The sequence below is a fragment of the Lepidothrix coronata genome, unplaced genomic scaffold (genome assembly GCF_001604755.1).
Source record: "Lepidothrix coronata isolate B3197 unplaced genomic scaffold, Lepidothrix_coronata-1.0 Scaffold47, whole genome shotgun sequence".
Classification (NCBI taxonomy): Eukaryota; Metazoa; Chordata; class Aves; order Passeriformes; family Pipridae; genus Lepidothrix; species Lepidothrix coronata.
This window is the reverse complement of record NW_016690227.1, coordinates 1,309,149-1,327,992: the sequence shown is the minus strand read 5'-3', so window position 1 is coordinate 1,327,992 and position 18,844 is coordinate 1,309,149. Positions and strand designations below refer to the sequence as shown.

The window sequence follows — 18,844 nt, the reverse complement described above, 5'->3', positions numbered from 1 at the left end:
CCAGGCTAGGCAGTAGTGGTGCTGACAGGCTGAAGAGCAATGCTCAGCACTGCATCAAGTGAAGATGGCTGAGGGAAATGTGGTCCCCAGGAGAGGTCAGGGGACTGGTGGCATGAGGAGGATGAGCACTGAGCAGGCAGGAGAATGGCACGTGCGTCCAAGAGGCTGAGGTGACACACACAAGGAAACTGGAGAGATTATTTGAGGAGTTGAACAGGGAGAGCGAGTGGTGAGAGCAGAGTAAGACCAGAGCAGGGCTGGAAACACGGGGACCGGGAGGGCAGGCTGATAAGAAAAGCATTCCTTTAAATTCAGTAAAGAAGAGCCACAGAGGAAGAAACAGCAAGAGCAAAGAAGGTATCATGTTACATTTCAAAATATATTCAGCTCGGGCACTCAGCCACAATGCTCCCATTAGTGTACATGCATCTGTCTTAGGAAGAAAAGCCTATAGATTTCTCCCACTTCTCCTTAGGCTCGATTTCCTTTTATAGGGCTGACCACTTTCTTATGAGAGGTGTTTTTGCGTCTGGTGGAGAGAATATTCCTCTCCTCTCAGAGCATGATGGCTCATGTTAGAAGTCTATACGCTTTAAAACAGCAGCTCTTCGGTAAGCGAGCAGCTTTGCTTCTCTTGAAAGAGCTTTACCACAGTCCGAGTTGCACGCTACTTCCAAAATGGGATGGTTTGGAGCTACCAGGGTGAAATACCAAAAGTCCCAGTACACAGAAGTTCGCAGCAGCAGTCTGTAGGAGTGCTGGTAGCAGCCTGAGGATCCAGGGCGCTTTGCGGTACAGAGAAGCTCCGAGCAGCCCCCCGTACTGTTGGCACACGCCGGGCGCCTGCTCCACGCTGTCTGGAAGGGGAGCTCGGGCACCTTCCCTGCGCAGTTTTTTTGGGAAAAATGTGAGAACGGGGCCGGTAAGGTTAAAGAAAAAGTCCACGCACAAATGCCTTGCATTTGCAGATGCTCTGTTAGTTTTATTTTAAAGAAAATCAGCCCTTCCCAACAAAAGCACGAGCCGATGCTACCTGCGGGTGAGCTTTTGTTGGAGGGCAGGAGACCCGCCATGGTCCCGCGACCTGCCGCCCCCAGCCCCGTTCGCACCGGAACGGCGGAGAGTGGCGATGGGGGGGGACGCCATCCCCGCACCGCCCGCCGGCACCACCGGCGCTCCCGGCCGCCTCCTGCCCGCGGCGGGGCACGGGCCGGGGCTGCGGCTGCGTGCGGCGGGGGCGGGAGCGGGGCGGGAGCAGGGCGGGAATGGGGCGGGAGCGGGGCGGAGCGGCACCGGGAGTCAGCTGGGCGCGAGGCGAGAGCGCGGTGGTGGCGGGGCGTCGTTAGCACCGGGATCGGCGGCGGCAGCGGGCAGGCAGAAGTTTTCTCCGCAGACCTCTTCCCGCAGTCCAGGGACGCCTTGCGGAGGCGCGAACGTCCGCGTCCGCTTTGGGTGTGTTTTGCTTTTTTTTTTTGCCTTTTTTTTTTTCCTCTCCCGATTTGTTTAATTGCAATTCTTTTTTGTTTTATTTTTAATTTTTTTTTCTAAAATTGTAATTTTTTTGTCTTTTGTTACTGTTGTTCTTGAGGCGCGTGGCTCCTAGAGCTTGCCCTCCCCCGCCCGTGTCCCACTCCACCCCGCCGCTCGGAGGATCCCCCCTCCCCGCCCGCGCTCCCGTCCCCGCCGGCTCACACGACCCTTCCTTCCCCTGACCCTCCGCGCCCGCCCCGGACTCGGCGGGTGCGCGGCGCCCGGCAGGGTCGGTGCCGGCCGCCCGCCCAGCAGGTAAGGGGCCGGGGGGCGGTGCGGGGCGCGCAGGGGGGCAGCGGCTGCCCCTGGGTAGCCGCAGCAGGGGATGGGGGGGGGTCGGGCCGGGGTGAGTGAGGGCTCGCCGGCTCCTCGGTGGCGGAGGCCGGTGGGAGGAGGAGGAGGAGAGCAAACTTCCTTTTCCTGGGGCCGCCGGCGAGCCGCCCCCCCCCCCCCCCCGTGCTCGCAGGGAGCGCCCCCGGCGCACTACCCGCCGTCCCCGGGCCCGGACGGGGGACGGCCGGCTGCCGCGGGGCTCGGGGGAGCGGCCCTTTCCCTCGGTTTGGGGCTTCTTTGCCGCGTTTTGTTTGCTCGCCTGCTGCGCGCCTCGCCCCGGCGGTGCCGGGAGCCGGGCTGTTCCGTCGCCCCGCACTGGAGGAGAGTGAGGTCCTGCCCCGCCAACTGTTGGCGGTGCTGCTGCCGCCACCGAAAGTCCCCGGTGTTTCCCCCGCTCCGTTCGGGGTTTGCGGGAGTGCTGGCGGATGGGCAGTTCGCAGAAATGCCATCCCGGAGTGCTGCCACCTCACTGCTTATCCGCGGCGGGGATGTGCGGCCGTGTGCCTGCGGGAGAGCGGCCCTGCCCGCCGCGGAACCCCGGCCCTGCCCAGAGCCCCGCGCTAGCCCAGGAGCCCCGCAATAGCGGGGAGTGGGGGGCTGCTCCTGCCCCAGCTCCCCGCCGGGGAGAGCCGTGCACGCATGGCTCTCTCATTGTATAACTGTGGTACTGCAAGCTGGGGCTGAAACTGTGGCATCGTTATAAGAACAGTTTGCAGTTAATTGGTTTGGCAGATGAACTCCTGCTCAATCCTCTTGCCCGCTTCTGTTGCTTAAGTGCCAGGGCCCCCTCCCACCCTTTCCCCCCTTTTCCCCCGCTTTCCTTTGAAGCGTCGCATAACTCTGTATTGCCAGCAGGATGGAAAGTGCTGATTCAGCAGCCAGGAGCCCCACTCCATCTGAAGTGGTGGTCTGCCTGAAATGTTCCCATTTGTTGAAATGGGAACATGTGTTGCTGGAATGTCAAAGCAGCATTGATCAGGTTTTCTAAAACAGACTCGAAGAATGTGGTTTGCTTTTCCCTTCGGTAAAGCAGAATGAATTTGGGTTTGGGGGAAAGCAAGAGCAAGCAGGATAGGAGGGATGTGGGTATCTACCACCTCAAGGTACGCTTCTAAGGGACAGTTGAAATTATTCTGCCTCATAAAGGTTGCAAGGATACATTAACAGTCCAACTCAATCTATTCCTGCATTTAGAGACTAGTAGTTGTGCTTAAAGCTCTAGAAAAGGTATGGAGAAGGGCAACAAGGCTAATCCTAGATTTAAAAGGAGTGAGTTATGAGGACAGGTTAAAAAAACCCACCATAAATGCATGGAGACTAGAGAACTCACACGGAAAAAGGAAATATGCTTGAAACTTTAAATAGGAGCTTTGCCTGTGCTTCATGATCATTTTGGAACTGAAGCAGGGTGCAGAAGGTAAGCAGGGTGCACTTGCCATTGCTTTGTAAGTCTTCCTTCAGGACTTAACCTCTCAGTGCAGCATAAGAAGGAGAGCTGTACCGGAGCTGTATTCCTCTGGCTATCTTTGTACAGGTGTATGTTAATATCAAGGCTGCTTGGGTTTTTTTTCCTCCAAAACCAAACTCTTTAAAATTCAGCACAATATAGAGCAAACAGCAAAGCCTGAAGAGTACTGTTTGGTAGCCTTACTGCAAACAGTAAACTGACAGAGCAGCAGACCCTGACGCTTGCCTCCAGTGATCATTTTACCATGTTCTAGTCTGATTTATTTTCTTCACTTGGACTTTATTTGTTCTTAAAGTAGGTCTTGTTTGCCCTGGCTACATATTAAAGATCTTGTGGTACTTTCATGGTTTTCCTTGGTTTTGTTAATCAAACTGTCCCCTCCCTGAGCGCTGTGTGAATTGGCTTTCATCCTCAGATACAGCCACACCTGGATTTCAGTAGCATATTCCTGTGTTTTTTATTAGGTAGTCCAAAAGCGCTGCCTAAATGCAAAATGGATCTCTGCATTTCAGTTCTGCTAAAGTGTATACTATGCACTCTGTGAATAAATCAAATTTTTGCAACCCTCTGTCTTGTGAGCACTTAAATGACTCCAGCAAGAATTGTCACAAAGGTTTTTTAGAGCTTTTTGGTCGTGTTCTCATCTGTGCTTGGGGTGTAAATGGGCAAAAAAGTATCTGGATCTTTCTGGCGAAGGTATCCTTCCAAGGCAGGGAGTTCCCAGCTGGCAGAGGAGAGGCATAGCTGGGTCATGCGCTGCTTCTGCCAGCAGTACGGGAGTGTTGCACTGGGAATTTGTTTTCTGACAGCCCCGAACGAACAGATGTCCATCTAGACTGTGAGGCACCATCAGCTTCCCTGGGCGTGCATAGCGGTGGCAGCAGGCAAGCCGAGGGGCTCCCGGGTAGTGTCACACTAGGTGGGACCATGTTGTTACTCCTCTCCTCCCTTTTGCCATGCCTCTCTATATCTGGTTGTAGAGGTGATCGTGCTAAATGAGGCTAGATTTCTAGATAAAACTTTTTCTTAGACCAGTTGAGCCCTGTCTCAGGAAGTGTGTATCTGTGTTTGGGAAATGCACTCAGGTGCTTCTTCAGACCACTGAAATCAGGAATGGGGGAGTAGATGAAGGGGTTACCTTTTGATGTCCAGTGGTAAGCATTTTTAGGATGCACTTAAGTATTTGCTCGAGTAAAAATTTCACTGGTTGCAGCAAACACTGTGGTGCAAAACCCTTGCTATTTTCTGCTGGCCTTTTTACTCTAAACCTCTGGGTGAACTTTATTAATGGGGTCAAGAGAAAAGCTTTTCTTCACTTTAAGCCAACATTTTTGTCCAAACTAAGACTTAGGAAGCCTGCTTTTCTTTGGATTTATCTCAATTACGAGAGTATTGGTGCCAGTTCACAGTGTAGTGTTTCTTACATTTGCCCACCTGGCCCAGTGTTTTCACAAACAAGGAAGATAACTCTTGAGACCTCTGCCTCTGTCAAGCTTGCATGCAGCTTGCCAATTGGCTTGGCTACAGCGTGATTGCGTAAGCCTTCTGTATGAAAGCAGGCTAAGAAGTTTGGATTGTTTTTCTTGGAAACTGGACCTGCTCCTGGCCATGTCCAAAATATACCAGTTATGACTCTTCACCCAGGGAAATCTAGGAATGGTGATCCTTTACCAAAAAATTGAACCCCCCAGTCTTTTTAAGAATTGCAAGGAATGAGGTTGACAAGGTGTCCTTTTATTAGCATTGAACTTTATTTACAGGTTTGCTAACCTTGCACTGCCTGCTGGTCAGGAGAGCACTTTTCAGTCTAAACTTGGATGTGGCAAAGTAGTCTTGTTTCCTACCACTTTTTCTCCCAAACCAGTGGTTGTTGTGAAACATAATATTATGAAGTAAACAGATGTCACCTCACTGACTTCTCTTTATACATGTTGAGCTGTGTGCTTCTGAACTAGTCCTGTGCCAGGTCTTTCTTATTCTCATGCCATCTGTTGAATTGGATGATCTTTTTGGACAGCATTTCCCACTTAAACTCAGTATGCTCCTCTGTTGCATTGTGGATGTGGAGAGTAATGTCCTAGGAAGCCAGATTCCACTATGAGTGCAGCATTAAAGAAAACTGTTGATCAGTATGAGGCATACTGTCTGCAAACAGACTGTTAATCTCTTCAGTGATTAAACAACCGGAATAGCCTGACTATAAGATTTGGTTGGATATATTCTACAGTCCCTTTGCTTATATGCTTTATTCCTGTGGATACTGTCTCTTCAGTGGGTACCTGATATAAGAGAGACATATAGGCACTACATTTTTCATACAGGTACATTTTCATCTGAAAGTGGTGGGGTTTGTGGTTTCTAGCAGCTTTTGGGCTTAAAATGTGCATAAGAACCCTGAATATCGAAGGATTCAAGAAGTGAGTCAACATCAGTGACAGGTTATCCTGAAACTGTTTAAAGAGATCTTCACATTCACACTAATGTGCACCCATTGCCTGAGAACTTAGCTCCCTCTTTGCTTTCCTAGGGTCTTCCATAAGTTGCAGAGGGATCAGTTCATGCAGAGCAGATGGACATGGTTGTCAAGACTAAAGGCGAGTTCATGCCCTACTTTAGAGTCGTGTCCTTGTGAACAGTTCTGTCTTTCCTGGTCTCTATATCAGAAAAGACCAGGGGTTTCTGTTTAATGGTGAGGAGTCAGTCATGGAACCATGAGGTTCTGAGCACTGGGCGAGTCATCTTCCATTAGGAGGTGGTGGCAGCTATATGGCTGCTTGGATTTTTACTTGGCAAACACCCTTTGTAGGCAAAAACCAGAGACTCAGGTGTAGATTGAACAAAAATATAGTCAGGATGAATACTGTGGGTTCTTCAAAGCCCAACACTAATGCTTATCTACAAGTCAAGAGAGCTTTTAATGAAACTTGCTAATTGCATCCCAATTAGTTAACCCATGGGGAATGCCGATTACGACTCCTGAATGGCTACAGCAAAAGCCGTCTGTCATGAAGATCAGATGATCTCTTTAGCAGAGTAGGAGACTTCCAGTAGCACGGATAATACAGCATGTAACTACTATTATAAATTAGTGTGAGGGATCTTTTTCTTGCTGAAGCCTTTCAGAACCCTTTGGTAGGTCATTGTATCCCTGGGTATCAACTTTGGAGAGAGTAAAACAGAGAGAAAAATGCGTAGTTCTCTGATGCGTAATATGAAGTAAAATTACAGGTTGTACCAAACTTGTAGATTGCTAGGCTAAAACTTGCATAATCTAGGCATATGGCATGAAAGTCTACCTTGTTGATACTAAGAGAAGTGAAATGTCTCTTTTGGAGCTCTTTGCAGCTATGAAGACTGCTGTCTTTGAGATTATGTTGGTTCAGGTATGATGGGATAAGGCTTCTTTGCTAGAAAAATTTGACCTCTTCTTGAGAAAGGATTAGCAGAGATAAATTCTCCCTTTACCACATGAAGATGGGACAGACTCTATTTATTCTTCCCTGAAGTGAGAACTGGGGAGGGGGTGAGGGGAGTTGCAAGTCTTAATTATACTGTGCAGTATGTTTCTGAAAAGAGCTTTGGCCTTATGGTGATAGTCATGATCCTTGGATATAGAGGTGATAAGTGCCCTAGATGAACTTACTGGGAACACCATGACCGTCTCTGCATTCTCTTCTTGTGGGCAGAAGCTGTAGAGCATCTGAGAAAGAAACAGTGTCCTGTTTCTGTTGTATTCTTTTGTTGGACTCCAGGAGAAGACTGCAAGAGGTTTTTCCATTATCTTACCCTCCTGCTGTTGGGCTGTCATCCTTAGGCCGTCAGCAACAAGTTGAGCAGCCATGTTGATCTTAATGTGCAACAGTTTCATTAATGATTACAATGTTAACCATTGTAATCATTACTGTTTCAACTGAGCAACAGTTCTGTTGCTCTAACCATGATATTCAAACAATGTATTTCTTAGTGAGTCTGTTTCAACTTTTTTGGAAGCCAAACCCAAGGAGCATGGGGAAATTCCAAAAAAAGACAGTTTTGCATAGACAGGGCATGATGAATGGGGTGATTGTAAACACATGTTTGGTTAAACCACTAGCAAACCAGCCTCTGATTCTTCCCAGCCTCCATCAATGCCAGCTTCTACTAGCTCACAACAGGACAAAAATAGGAAATTACTTTCCTGGCAGGCAAACCATAGAGGAAATGCCATGCCATCCTGTTGGAATAAACCTATAGCCCAGTGGGAAGGAGCTCTCCTGCTGAGCAGCAGTGGGGATTTCTACATTTGTTCACAAAGTAAACTTCGGAGTGTGGTGGTCCTTGTGCTCTCTTCACACTTACTGCTGCAGAATTTGTGGCAACAGAGAAATCGGAGGAACTGAGCCATCTGCATTCAAGCTGAGCCTGTGGCTGCTGAGGGCTGCAGATAAGTAAGGGTGGATAATACTTCATGAGACCAATATCGTTCTTCCATTATGCATCCCTGGTGAGAAAATCAATAAGGAGGGAGAATCTCTAAGTCTGTAGATTCTTTTCATGATGGAGATTAGCACTTGATGAACACTTAGAAGCTTCTTTCAATGGCCAGGATCTAAATTCTGCCCTTCTGACGGCTTGATCAAGTGGCTGCAGCTCATATTGTTGGTTTGTAATATAGAGTAAGTTTTCAGAAGTTATTTTTTTCCTTTGATTAACTTTATTTCTAGGTCATCTTCAGGTGCAATGTAAGTTTTGAAACCATGAGGAAAGGAATCTGTAAAATATCACCCAAATCTTTCACGAATGAGCTGTGGTTCTGTAATTCTGATTTGACACTTAAACGTATTTTTGGTCAGGAAGTTGCAACTGGACTCTGTGTCTATGCATGATTCATATGTTTGTAAAGTGCTTTAGATGTCAAAACTAACTGGCAGCAAGGATTTGGATCATTTTCCAGAGAAAAATCTGCTAGAAGAATTTTCCCAGATAATTGATTTTAATGGAGGATGATAGCACAACATCGTTGTGTAATAGAAAGTATTAGAGCAGAAGTTTTCAAATCTGAAATAAAAATAGGGAAGGGATTTTTTTTTTTTTTTTCCTCCCCCCTTTCTTCTTTCCTTCTTTTCCATGATGTTCATCTCTGCCAAACTACTAGGTATGGATTCAGATAGGAGAATGTTTTCTCTCCTTAAATGGGAATTGAGAGAGGGGGTGAGAAGGACTGGGGGAAGGTAAAATCTGTGGGTTGGTCTTGCTTAGTGTACTGTTAAAGCTCTGAGCATCCTTGGAAAGGAACGAGGAGCTTTTATTATATCGAAGCACAAGTGTGGAATTAAACTTCAAGGAGCTGGAAAAGCTAAAAATTCAGAAAGCTTTGCCACAAGACAAAAATATCACAAGCTTTCTTAAAAGGCCTGCTTTCCCTTCTGGCTCAAATGTATTGAAGTCCATTTATGAGATGTTAAGGGAGAAATATGTATTGCAAGGCCATTGATTCTTCCTGAATTAATGTCTTGTGGATGATCACTCTTCATTCTAATAGCTGATTGTGCTGACATCATCCAAGATGTCAGGGGATTATGTCAGAATTCAAGCCTTGATACTGTGCAGAAAAATGGCTCAAGTGCTGTCAGATGCTTTCTTGATGGGTCAGTTTGCTTTTCTTTTTCCTGTCCAGCTCTAACTATGATGTTCCAGTTACTGTACATAGTCACAGCAAGAGATGTAGTAAACAATTTCCAAGAGAAACATATCTGTGCAGCATAATTGTGAGGACAAAGTACTGCTTGCTTCTAAATCTTAGGCTAAAGGGAGATTTGCCACCGGCATCTACGCTCTAGATGGAGAATGCATGCATTTTAAACAGTTCATGAAAAAGCTCACTAGCTATAACATTGTCATCTCCTGTTTTGTTATGAAATATTTAATTCCAGGAAATCTGAAGTCCGAACAGTTGAGGCCAAAAGTGGTTTTGGTGGTAGTGTTTTTTTCCTGATCAGTTGGTTGGTTCATTGTTGGGGTTTTGTTTGTTTTGTTGGTTTTCTTTCCCCTCCTCCCTGGCTATTGCACACCTAGCTTTAGTTTTTAAATGATGATTATAACGAAGGCCCTTGTGATTTAACCTGTCAGGCAGCTAAACACCACACAGTTCACTCGCTTCCCCCAGTGGGATGGGGAAGAGAACTGGAAAGAAGGTAAAACTCCTGGGTTGAGATACACAGTGCAATAGAACAGAAAAGGAAGGTAAAATAATAATAACTAAAAAAGACTACAAACAAGTGATGAACAATGTAGAGGCTCACCACCTGCTGACTGATGCCCAGCCAGTCCCAAGCAGGAGCCACTGCCCCCCAGCCAAATCTCCCCAGTTTTTTGTTCAGCATGACACCATATAGTAAGGAATATCCCTTTGGCCAGTTTGGGTCGGCTGTCCTGGCTGTGTCCCCTCCCAGCCTCTCGTGCACCCCCAGCCTTCTTGCTGGTGGGGTGAGAAACTGAAGAGTCCTTGACTTGATGTGGGCACTCCTCAGGAACAACCAAAACACTAGTGTGTTATTAACATAGTTCTCATCCTAAATCCAAAACATGGAAGTGTACCAGCTACTAGAAAGAAAATTAACTGTATCCCAGCTGACACCAGGACAACCCTGTGAGGGGAAAGCAATCAAAATAGCCCATTATAATGCTCTAGGAATGATCAGGATAGAATGTCACAGATTATACCCAATTTTCATAAACTGAAGCTTTTGATATCCTTTACTGGCAGGCTGTTATAGCATTACACATAGTCACCACATTTAACATTTGAAAGGTTTTAGAAGAAGCATTGGGTTTATTTTCTAAAAGGCTACATGAGAATTGAGCAAGGAGACTATGAGATTAGCTGTAGGAGTGGAGAGCAAATGCTATTTGGGTTACTGACGTCTCTGGTGTGTACTCAGACTTGTTTTGTGTTCAGCATGCATTATTTTTTCTAGATCTGATGCCAAAAAAGGTCAGGAAGAATCTCTGTGGAGTTCCTTGCTAGCAAAGGAGTATTACACTGTTAACAAATGAAAAGTCAGAGAAGCATTGCAAAGGCTGTTGCAGATGATGCTGTGCATGACAGGATGAGTTTAGGTGTGTGATAACACTTGCAACACCTAGTTGAGTTGTTGTTGGAGGATAACTTCCTCCCCAGTGTCCTTTGGAAAATAGTACTGATACAGCCTCCAGTAGGAGAAGAGCATTGCAAGATGTCTTGCTAGTCTTATTCTTAGCTAATTTTGGTAAATGTATAATTTGTCCTCGTTTACTCGGAAATGGTTAAACTCTTCTTCCCAGGGTGCAGGTTCTCACAGTGTTTGGAAAACGGAAAATTTTGAAAACTTGAATGAAGGAATCCTGTGCTGTAACAGCCTGACTTTGTTTTGCTTGTATTCATCTCTGAGAAGTTCTTGGGTCCTTCATGTCCAACAGTCCAGCTCTTGTTTACAAGGTTTATTTTACAGGGGTCTCATTTAAAATGCACGTTAACTAAGGTGACATGTCTATAGGTGGTGTGAAATTGCCTTCCAGGTCAATTCGGCAATGCTCAATAGAGTTTCAGGGAGACAGTGTGTGTGCAGCCATCAGAGATGCAAGTTATTTTTTCCTCTTTGAGTGTTGAAATGCTAATTTTTTTTAAATTTTTTTTTTTAATGAAAAATCTACAGTGTGAAGAGGTGAAGAAACTTTTCCCCTGGGAGAGAGGCAGGTCATCATTTCTCAAGGGACGTGGGTCATGCTAAAAGCTCACTGCTGCCAAAAGATGATGTTGTTTTTGTTAGAGCATTTGGGTCTCTTACCTCAGGCCAGCTTGGTTGTTCACTACCTGTGTGCATGCCCAACTCCATAACTAGGTAGGAAAGCTGTCACACATACTTGTCTTTTCTGGGATCGATTTTCTTTTGAGTTAAAGGATGGAATCAGTTCTTGGAAGCATGCGGTGAGGCAGATGAGGTGAGGTGCCCTTACAGGGAAAGGAAGAAAAAGAAATGGGAAAGAGAAGAATAGGTCCCATCTCTTTTCAGTGATAGCTAACTGCTGGGCCAGGTTGGCCAGGGAAGCCTACTAATTTTTCTGGCAATCCAACAAAGGTTATTTTTCTCTATGAATTCCAAAAAATTTTATGGAGCTACGTAAGCAAACAAGCTAATGACTTAGACCTGGCTTTGCAGAGGGTCTCCAAAGCTTGCCTGTATTTGCAAGGTTTACCTATTGAAGGGCTGACGGGAATTTTTCTACCATGTGTGAGGGTTAACCTTGTGTCTGATCTGTGTGTTGCCCTGAACTGTGGTTCTAAGAGATGTTGTCTTTACTTGTGTCTTTAAATTTCCCCCTTTTTTTTCTTTAAATAAAATAGACCTGTGTTGTTGGGTTGTTTTCTTAAAATGAATATGAAATATGTTAGTGCTAGGTGGGGTTTTTATTGAGCAACTCAGCCATAATAAAAATGTCACTATTGCTCTTGTACATTTAAAAAAGGTAAAAATAGCACCTTCAGTTTCAGAAGATTATGTAAGGTATGTTTAGCTGTATCTTATATGATCATCATAAAACAGAGCAACTGAGGAACTAACTGGTAATAAATCCATCATTATTCATATTATGAAAAATATCAAGAGTAATAGCCATTCAAACACCAGAGACTGGGTTGACTTGCTCTGAAATGTAGTGGTAAAACATACTTGTTTCAGACCAGTTACCAGCTGAAATGTGTTTTTTCCTGGAATGACTCATGTTTCCAGTCTCAGGATTGCACAGCTACCTGTAAGGTGGTTCAGCCACCCTGCTCTGACCAAGAGGGGTTTCTGTAACCAAAGTCAAATAAAAGCATTAGAGGTGACTTCTCTTGTGCCTGCTAGGAAATGGTTTTAGTGGCTGTGGGGCAGATCCTGCCCGTGCACTCCTGGGACCCTTCAGGGGCTGCCTCAGAGTGCAAATTTCTCAGCCTTTCTAAAGCTAGTACGCTTTAGCCTGAAAAAAACCCCAACCACCCCACAGACTGAAAACCAAAGTTCAGTAATTTCAGTTATTATTCTTGACTGTGGTAAATGTGGAATAATTTTGATGGCAAGGTGACATGTAATGGATTTTCTTCATTTTACCAAACAGAGTTTGGGAAGATCTAGGGTTTGGGTTCTTGGGTTCTGGATTGCACAGCAGGGACTGGGGTTTCTCTTTAGAAACATATCTGAATAGCTGTTTCCATAATTTTAGCACAAAAATAGTTGAGTTAAATGACTGGCTCAGTCTTTCTGGCTGGGTACCAACTCTATTATAGATGGACTCCTGGATGGATGGAGGAAGAGATCTTTTCTCAGCCTTCATTACAGGGACTTGCCTCCATCTGAAAACAGTTTCTGTCTTTTGCAAGGTCATTTGGAGAGTGACAAAATGTGTGTTACATGTTCTCTCCATACTCTGTTTTACTTTGAGCACTCTATACAACTGCTGAATGAAGTTTGGGTTTTATAACAAATGCTACTCATAAGGCTTTGGTTGGTTTGCATAGCTGTAGGATTTGGGGCTATTGAGGTGAAGGAAGTAATGAATGACAAAGTGTGCCCATAAAATTACTTTTTTTGTGGTTGTATACAAATACCAAGTTTCTTCCACTTCTCAGGATATCTGGCCAGCTTGTATGCTTGCCTTCAGCCATGTCATATCTGTACTGACTTTGGCAGTGATTCAGAGAAGATTCATCCAGCCAGAGAAGCATTCATGTGATGGGTAGTTTTTAAAATCAATTGCTTTATTTATTTTTTTTAAAGTGTCTTGGGACTGAACCTTTTTTCCTATGCGCAACTGTGGCTTGTCTAAAGTCAATGTTTGACTACAGTTCAAGCTGTGTGGTCAGAGTGAATTTTTGCCTAAACCTATGTTAGAGCCATAAATTGTTGCATTCTGTGGGCAATGATGCTTTCAACCAGTAGCCGGTCTTAGACACCTCTTCCTGCCAGTGTCCTCTGCTTCTGCAGTTGTAACTCTGTAAAGCCAAGCAAGGAAGTGTGTCCTTTGTGTGTGAACTCTTTTTGAAATCCTGGCTTACTGGGTTGAAAGCCCAGAGGTTCCAAAAGTGTCTTTCGCTGCTCCTCCTCCTACCCTGCAGCCAGGGCTACCTACCTGCAGTATCACATTCTGTTCCCAGCAGCCCTGTGGCCATGCTTTCTCCCCTCCCAGACACCCAAATATCCCATTTCTCTCTCGAGGATGAGTGACGTCTGTGCAAAATAGGATTGTAAAACCATACTTTTCTGGAATACCTTATGGATATTGAAGGATTCTTGTTGAGCATTGACATAGTTTAGCAATATGCTGAAGGTTGGTAAAGGTCTTATGACTGATCCATACATAAAGCTGACTGTTTGCATGCTGTGGGAAGATGAGGGGAAAAGATGAAGGGAAGAACGTGTTGCTTCTCATGGTCAGGGCGGCAAATGTCCTTCTGCAGGTCAGGCTTAGGGCATCATCTGGATGGCTTCAATTGAAATTAATTAGTTTAGTGTACTCTGATTATACTACATTATACACCCCCTTTATGATGTCTGAGAGTGGTGTGTCTCCTCTGCAGTTCAATGCATGCTGAATCCAACACTTCTTTGGTATTTCTGGGACCTTAGGATGAAGCCTTTCAGCAATGTGGTGTATGAAGGGCTAGTTCATGTTGGAATATGCAATAGGAAACATTGTTCCAAGCTAGGCTGGGGCTGGAGGGCTGCTGGGTGGTAGTGTGGAACCGTAACAGGGCTGTGGCTGTGTGTGGAGCTGAGGGGCTTGGAGGAGAGAGCTTCAGGTTAAGTCTTCCTATGGTCTGGGATCCTTTTAAAAGTACTGCTGTAACAGAGTAACTCATGTAACCTGACACCTTAGCCATGTCAAATGAGGTCCCCAGAAAACCAATGGACTCAAAGGATTGTATTAAAAGTGACTTTTACCTGAGATGCTATCTCTGAAATTCATTAGCAGTTTAAAATTAAACACATATTCTTGGTAGCTTAAATGAATCTTAATGACTTTCCGACACTTTTATTTTACAACCTTGTTGCTTTAAGTGCAGCCTGGATTGCAAATGTGTTATTTTATCATTGAAGATGTAGCATGACAGTAATCTTCCTAAAGATTTGTCTGGTCAATGAAGAAGTAACAGGATTGTATAAATCAAAGCAGAACAGTCCAAAGTAGCTGTATCCTAAAGCTGACCTGACCTATAAAGCTTTGAATTACTGTGTCATCTTCCACAAGGGAACACTGCAAAGTCTTCTGCCCTTTTCCATCCTATAAGAAAGAATCTAGTCATCCCATTATTAGGGAGGAAAAATCAGACTAAAGATCTAAAATTGAACAAAGAATGTAAATGAACGCCAACTAAAAATGTTTGTTTTCTTTATTGAGATACACAGTGCAATAGAACAGAAAAGGAAAAGAAAACCATTCCAATCTGGTTTTAAAGATTTGATTGACAATTTCCAAGTGACCTCCCTGCTCATATGTGTGTTTTGTAGCAGTGGGAGGGGAGAGGGGAAGATGCTTTAAAGAAGAGAGTTTAGGAGACATGGTGAGAACTGAGAAGGCACAAAGAAGGGCAGTATTGATACAGCTCAACTTTTTCATCAACTTGATCTTTTGCGGTTTTTTTCCTCCCTCCCAGTGCACCCACTTGTCAGCAGTGTGAGAGGAGAAGGAATCAAATTGATTTCCATAGTCATGTATGACTTTCTAGTGTGAAAAGGCAAAGTAGGCTGTATCCCCACCCTCCTCAGGTGAAAATGATGTGATGGGAATGTCTTAGCTCAAAGCATGGCTAAATCATGGCTCTGAAAGTAATTACTGATATGATTATATTTTCCAAGTAATACTAACACTTTCTTGGAGCTGCTGTCAGGCATCTGTATGAGAAAAGCCTGCAGGTTTTGGTGGCTGTATAGTTTTTGGTGTTTTGCCTGTGTGATGGTTGTATCACTCTGTGTTTGCTTCCATGTCCCAGCTCATGGAAGTTAAATTCTCAGAGATGATGATTGTTTTGCCAAAGGTGAAGGAAGTGTTAAGAAAAAAAAATGGGAGAGAACAAGTATTTATACCACAATGCATAGTAAACATCCCACTTGTGATACAGGTAGCTAATCTGCATCTAAAACTTTGCCTGACTTCAGTCCTGCTCTAGACCATAAGTGTCAATTTTGAGTAGATGTTTATGTGCCGTGTTCTGTTGGCCGTTCAGACAGCCAAGGATTCCGGGGATAACCACATGGTGAGGCACCTGAGCAAAAACATTTCTGCTCTGAATACAAACAGTGGTACAGTGGAACTCCATGAAATGGCAATACCTGTTCACCATTCTTGACTTCAAATGCCTATACCTATTGATTTTACTTTTTAAAACTAATTTATTTTCCTTTCTTTTATGTCCCAGCCCTGTCACTCTTTAGGAGCAACTGGTGCTTTGCCTTTGTGGGCTGGCAGCATCATGCTCCAAGATCCCAGTATCTGCAGTTGTAAAGATGCAAAGTGGAGAGCAGAGGGTCATTCCTGATAGGAAGGGATGGGCACTTAATCCTGTAAATCCAGAGCAAGTCCCTCCCATGCACAAAAACCTGATCTTAACTCTTATATCATTTGCTGTGATATTTACATATAATTCCTACTTCTTAAAACAAGAAGGAGTTAGATCTAGTCAGATTTAAGGAAACCTGCATGAACTAGCCTTATAAATATTTATCTCTGCATCAGCATCTCACTCAGGGATACTCAAGAAAATATGACAAATTACTGTCTTTTTGACACTGCACAATATAAAGCAAATGAAATTTCAAAGCCTCCCTTAAGCCTCTGTGGCATGCTTAAATATCTTCCACTTGGATGGTTAAAGGCTAAAATAAGTCTTGTACCCAGGAGTACTGGATTTGGGAGATTTGTGAAGCATCTGTCCCCAGCTACTTCCATTGATGCAAATGGTGGAGACCAAACTGCAGGGGAGGGGGACTGCATCTTATTGGCTGGATAAGATAGTGCTTGCAGTTATTTCTAATCAGAGTTCATTTCCTATAGATAATCCCATACGTTTTGCATAGTGAGAACAAATGCAAATACAGTTTGGGATACACTGGTGGCTATAGCTCAGTGCTCACAGTCCATGAGCTAAAAAAAATTGAAGGGATTGTAGTTTTGTTGGTTTTTTCCCCAGGTTCCCCCCCTGCCCCACCCCATCCATACTTCTAGAGATGCTTGCTACTGAATAAGTGTTAATGCCAAGCTGCAGAATGATAAGATTGCACTTTACAGTACCGACTCCAGTTAATTGTGCTGGGATGGCCATGTATAGATTATCATCTTCCATGATCTTGTGGAAGAAGAAATTTCTCTATACCATGTACCCTTCGAAAACCTGACAGGCAGTGAAACCGGAAGATCTTCATCCACAGCTTGCTGATTGTGGCTAAGCATTTAAAAATACTCAAGACATTATAGTCAAAGTGGTGTTCCTGCTATTTGTCCCCTAGAATGAGACTGGAGAGCAAAATTTCTAGCATTGAAGGCATTTGCACTGTGCCTCTCTTTTGTCAGGTACTGGTTTGTTTGTAGTGTTAGGACATAGCCGGATTCTTGTATCAACAAAAGCAAGTAGATGGGTTAGCCTTCTTAAGCTATTTTAACACCTAAGGTTTTAAGTTGTTTGTTTGGTGGAGTTTTTTTTAAGACATTTTGGCACAGAAGGTTACAGTTGGTAAGCAACTCATTGGTATTCTCATTTTGAGTACTGTCCTTTGAAGAAAGAGAGGAGACAATGTATCTGTTGAGATTCTTTTTCTTGTAGCACAGTCCTAGATCTGGAGAGGAGACTTTACAGAGGTCAACTAGTCAATGAAAAGCTGGAGTATAGTTGTTTTTGGAGTATACAGTTTTTGATGGGAGCTTGGTGAAAGTGATTGGGGGAAAGTCTGTGTACTCTGTTGACTCACTGGTTTTTTTCCCCATTTTAGCAATTTTGATTTGGTGCTTCTCTTTTCTCTGTGCCCTCACTCCACACCCTCCCTGCCACTCCACCCAGTAATGTTTTCCTAAATATTTGCTTTTTAAACTTTTCTGTTTCTTCTTCTGAAAGTGGTGGGCACAGAGAACAGATTATTTTCTCTTTCTTTGCAGCAGGCTTTCACAGATTTAGAAGACTTCATCATGACCCTTACTTTTGCTTCTTTTGACTAAGCTCCAGTTAATTCTGTTTTTTCTTTTTTCCTCCCAGATGTCATGTTTTTCTAATTCTGTGATGTTCCTATTGCTTTTGCTTGGATTCTTTCCAGTTGATCTTTTCTGAAATTTGCTGTAGACTGGGTACAGCTTTGTGCTGGAAGCTTTATCAGCCACAAGTAGAACAGAACTGTTGCTTCATGATTCTCACATATGTTCTTCTTTACATTCCTGTGTGGTATTTGCCTCTTTCTCAACAAAGAGTTTTCCAGTTTCTCAAACTTGCTTTGAATTAAGTCTTCCACCAAGCTGGCAGCTTCAAGTTAACAGCTTCCCCAAGTTTAATGAGCGTCATTTTCTCCTTCATTATCTGGATCATTAGTGTTAGAACAGTGTGGGACCAGGGCAGATCTCTGCACAGGTTATTCAGTATGTCAGGCTATTTTGTTACTATTTCAATTTTTTTTGACATTCCAAGCAAATGTCAAAAATGTAATGTAAGTCAGCGCAGTTACCCAGTCACTTTCAAATTTGCCATGACTGTTTGCATTGATAACAGTATGACAAAGTTTTCCTATCTTTTCTGATAGTCCTGAGACTATCAGTCTCAAGCTGAGAATGCAGTTTGAATTTTTTGATGTGGTTTTGCTAATGTCAAGATTCAGTGTCTACTGCTTCCGTGTTCCTAAAATACGTTATTCTGACGTACTAGGATATTGAGTTGGTTTGACATGGCTTATGCATGAAAAACCAGTTTTTGTTGAAGTCAATCTTTTATTTTCTTCCTGATGCTAGCAGATGGGTTAATGGCAATCCATGTGCGAATTAGGCAACCAATATCATTCTTAAGGTTTTTCTTTCCACTCCTTTCTCCTCCCACTTCTTTAGGATGTCACTGTTTGCCATTCTGTAGCCTCTGCTACCTTGTCAATCCACTATGAAATTTCAAAAATAACTGCTAATGATTTGAAGCTTTAAGAAAAATTCAAACTATTCCATTCATGACTGAATTTCATGAAAACCAGCTAATTTGAAAGTTGATTAATCTAATTTCTTTTCTCTCCTCTGTCCTATCATCACTAGTAATAGTTGGGGGTTTTTGTTTTGGTCTTGTTACCTGTAGCTTTCTTCAGAAAACCATGAGTGGACTGACCTTTCTCTTAATCATTATTTTATTGCTGTGGAATTACAGAATGAGTTTTTGATGTCTCTTGTTTCACTTTCACTTATTTTGGTATTGCAATAATTGTCTGCAGGCTATTGCTCTTTTAGTGGAGTGCAGATGAATGGACTTTGCTTGACCTCTTTAGCTAGCAAGACAGAAGAACT

General features: G+C 43.9%; 1 protein-coding gene across 1 annotated transcript in view; it reads left to right on the top strand.

Moving 5' to 3' along the window:
* The first annotated feature begins 1,322 nt into the window (after window positions 1-1,322).
* Window positions 1,323-18,844, top strand: part of GRB10 (growth factor receptor bound protein 10) — a 145,223-nt gene continuing 127,701 nt past the window's right edge. The window contains exon 1 of the mRNA XM_017814902.1: window positions 1,323-1,452. The gene's annotated coding sequence lies outside the window, so the exon portion shown is untranslated. The remainder of the gene's footprint in view (window positions 1,453-18,844) is intronic.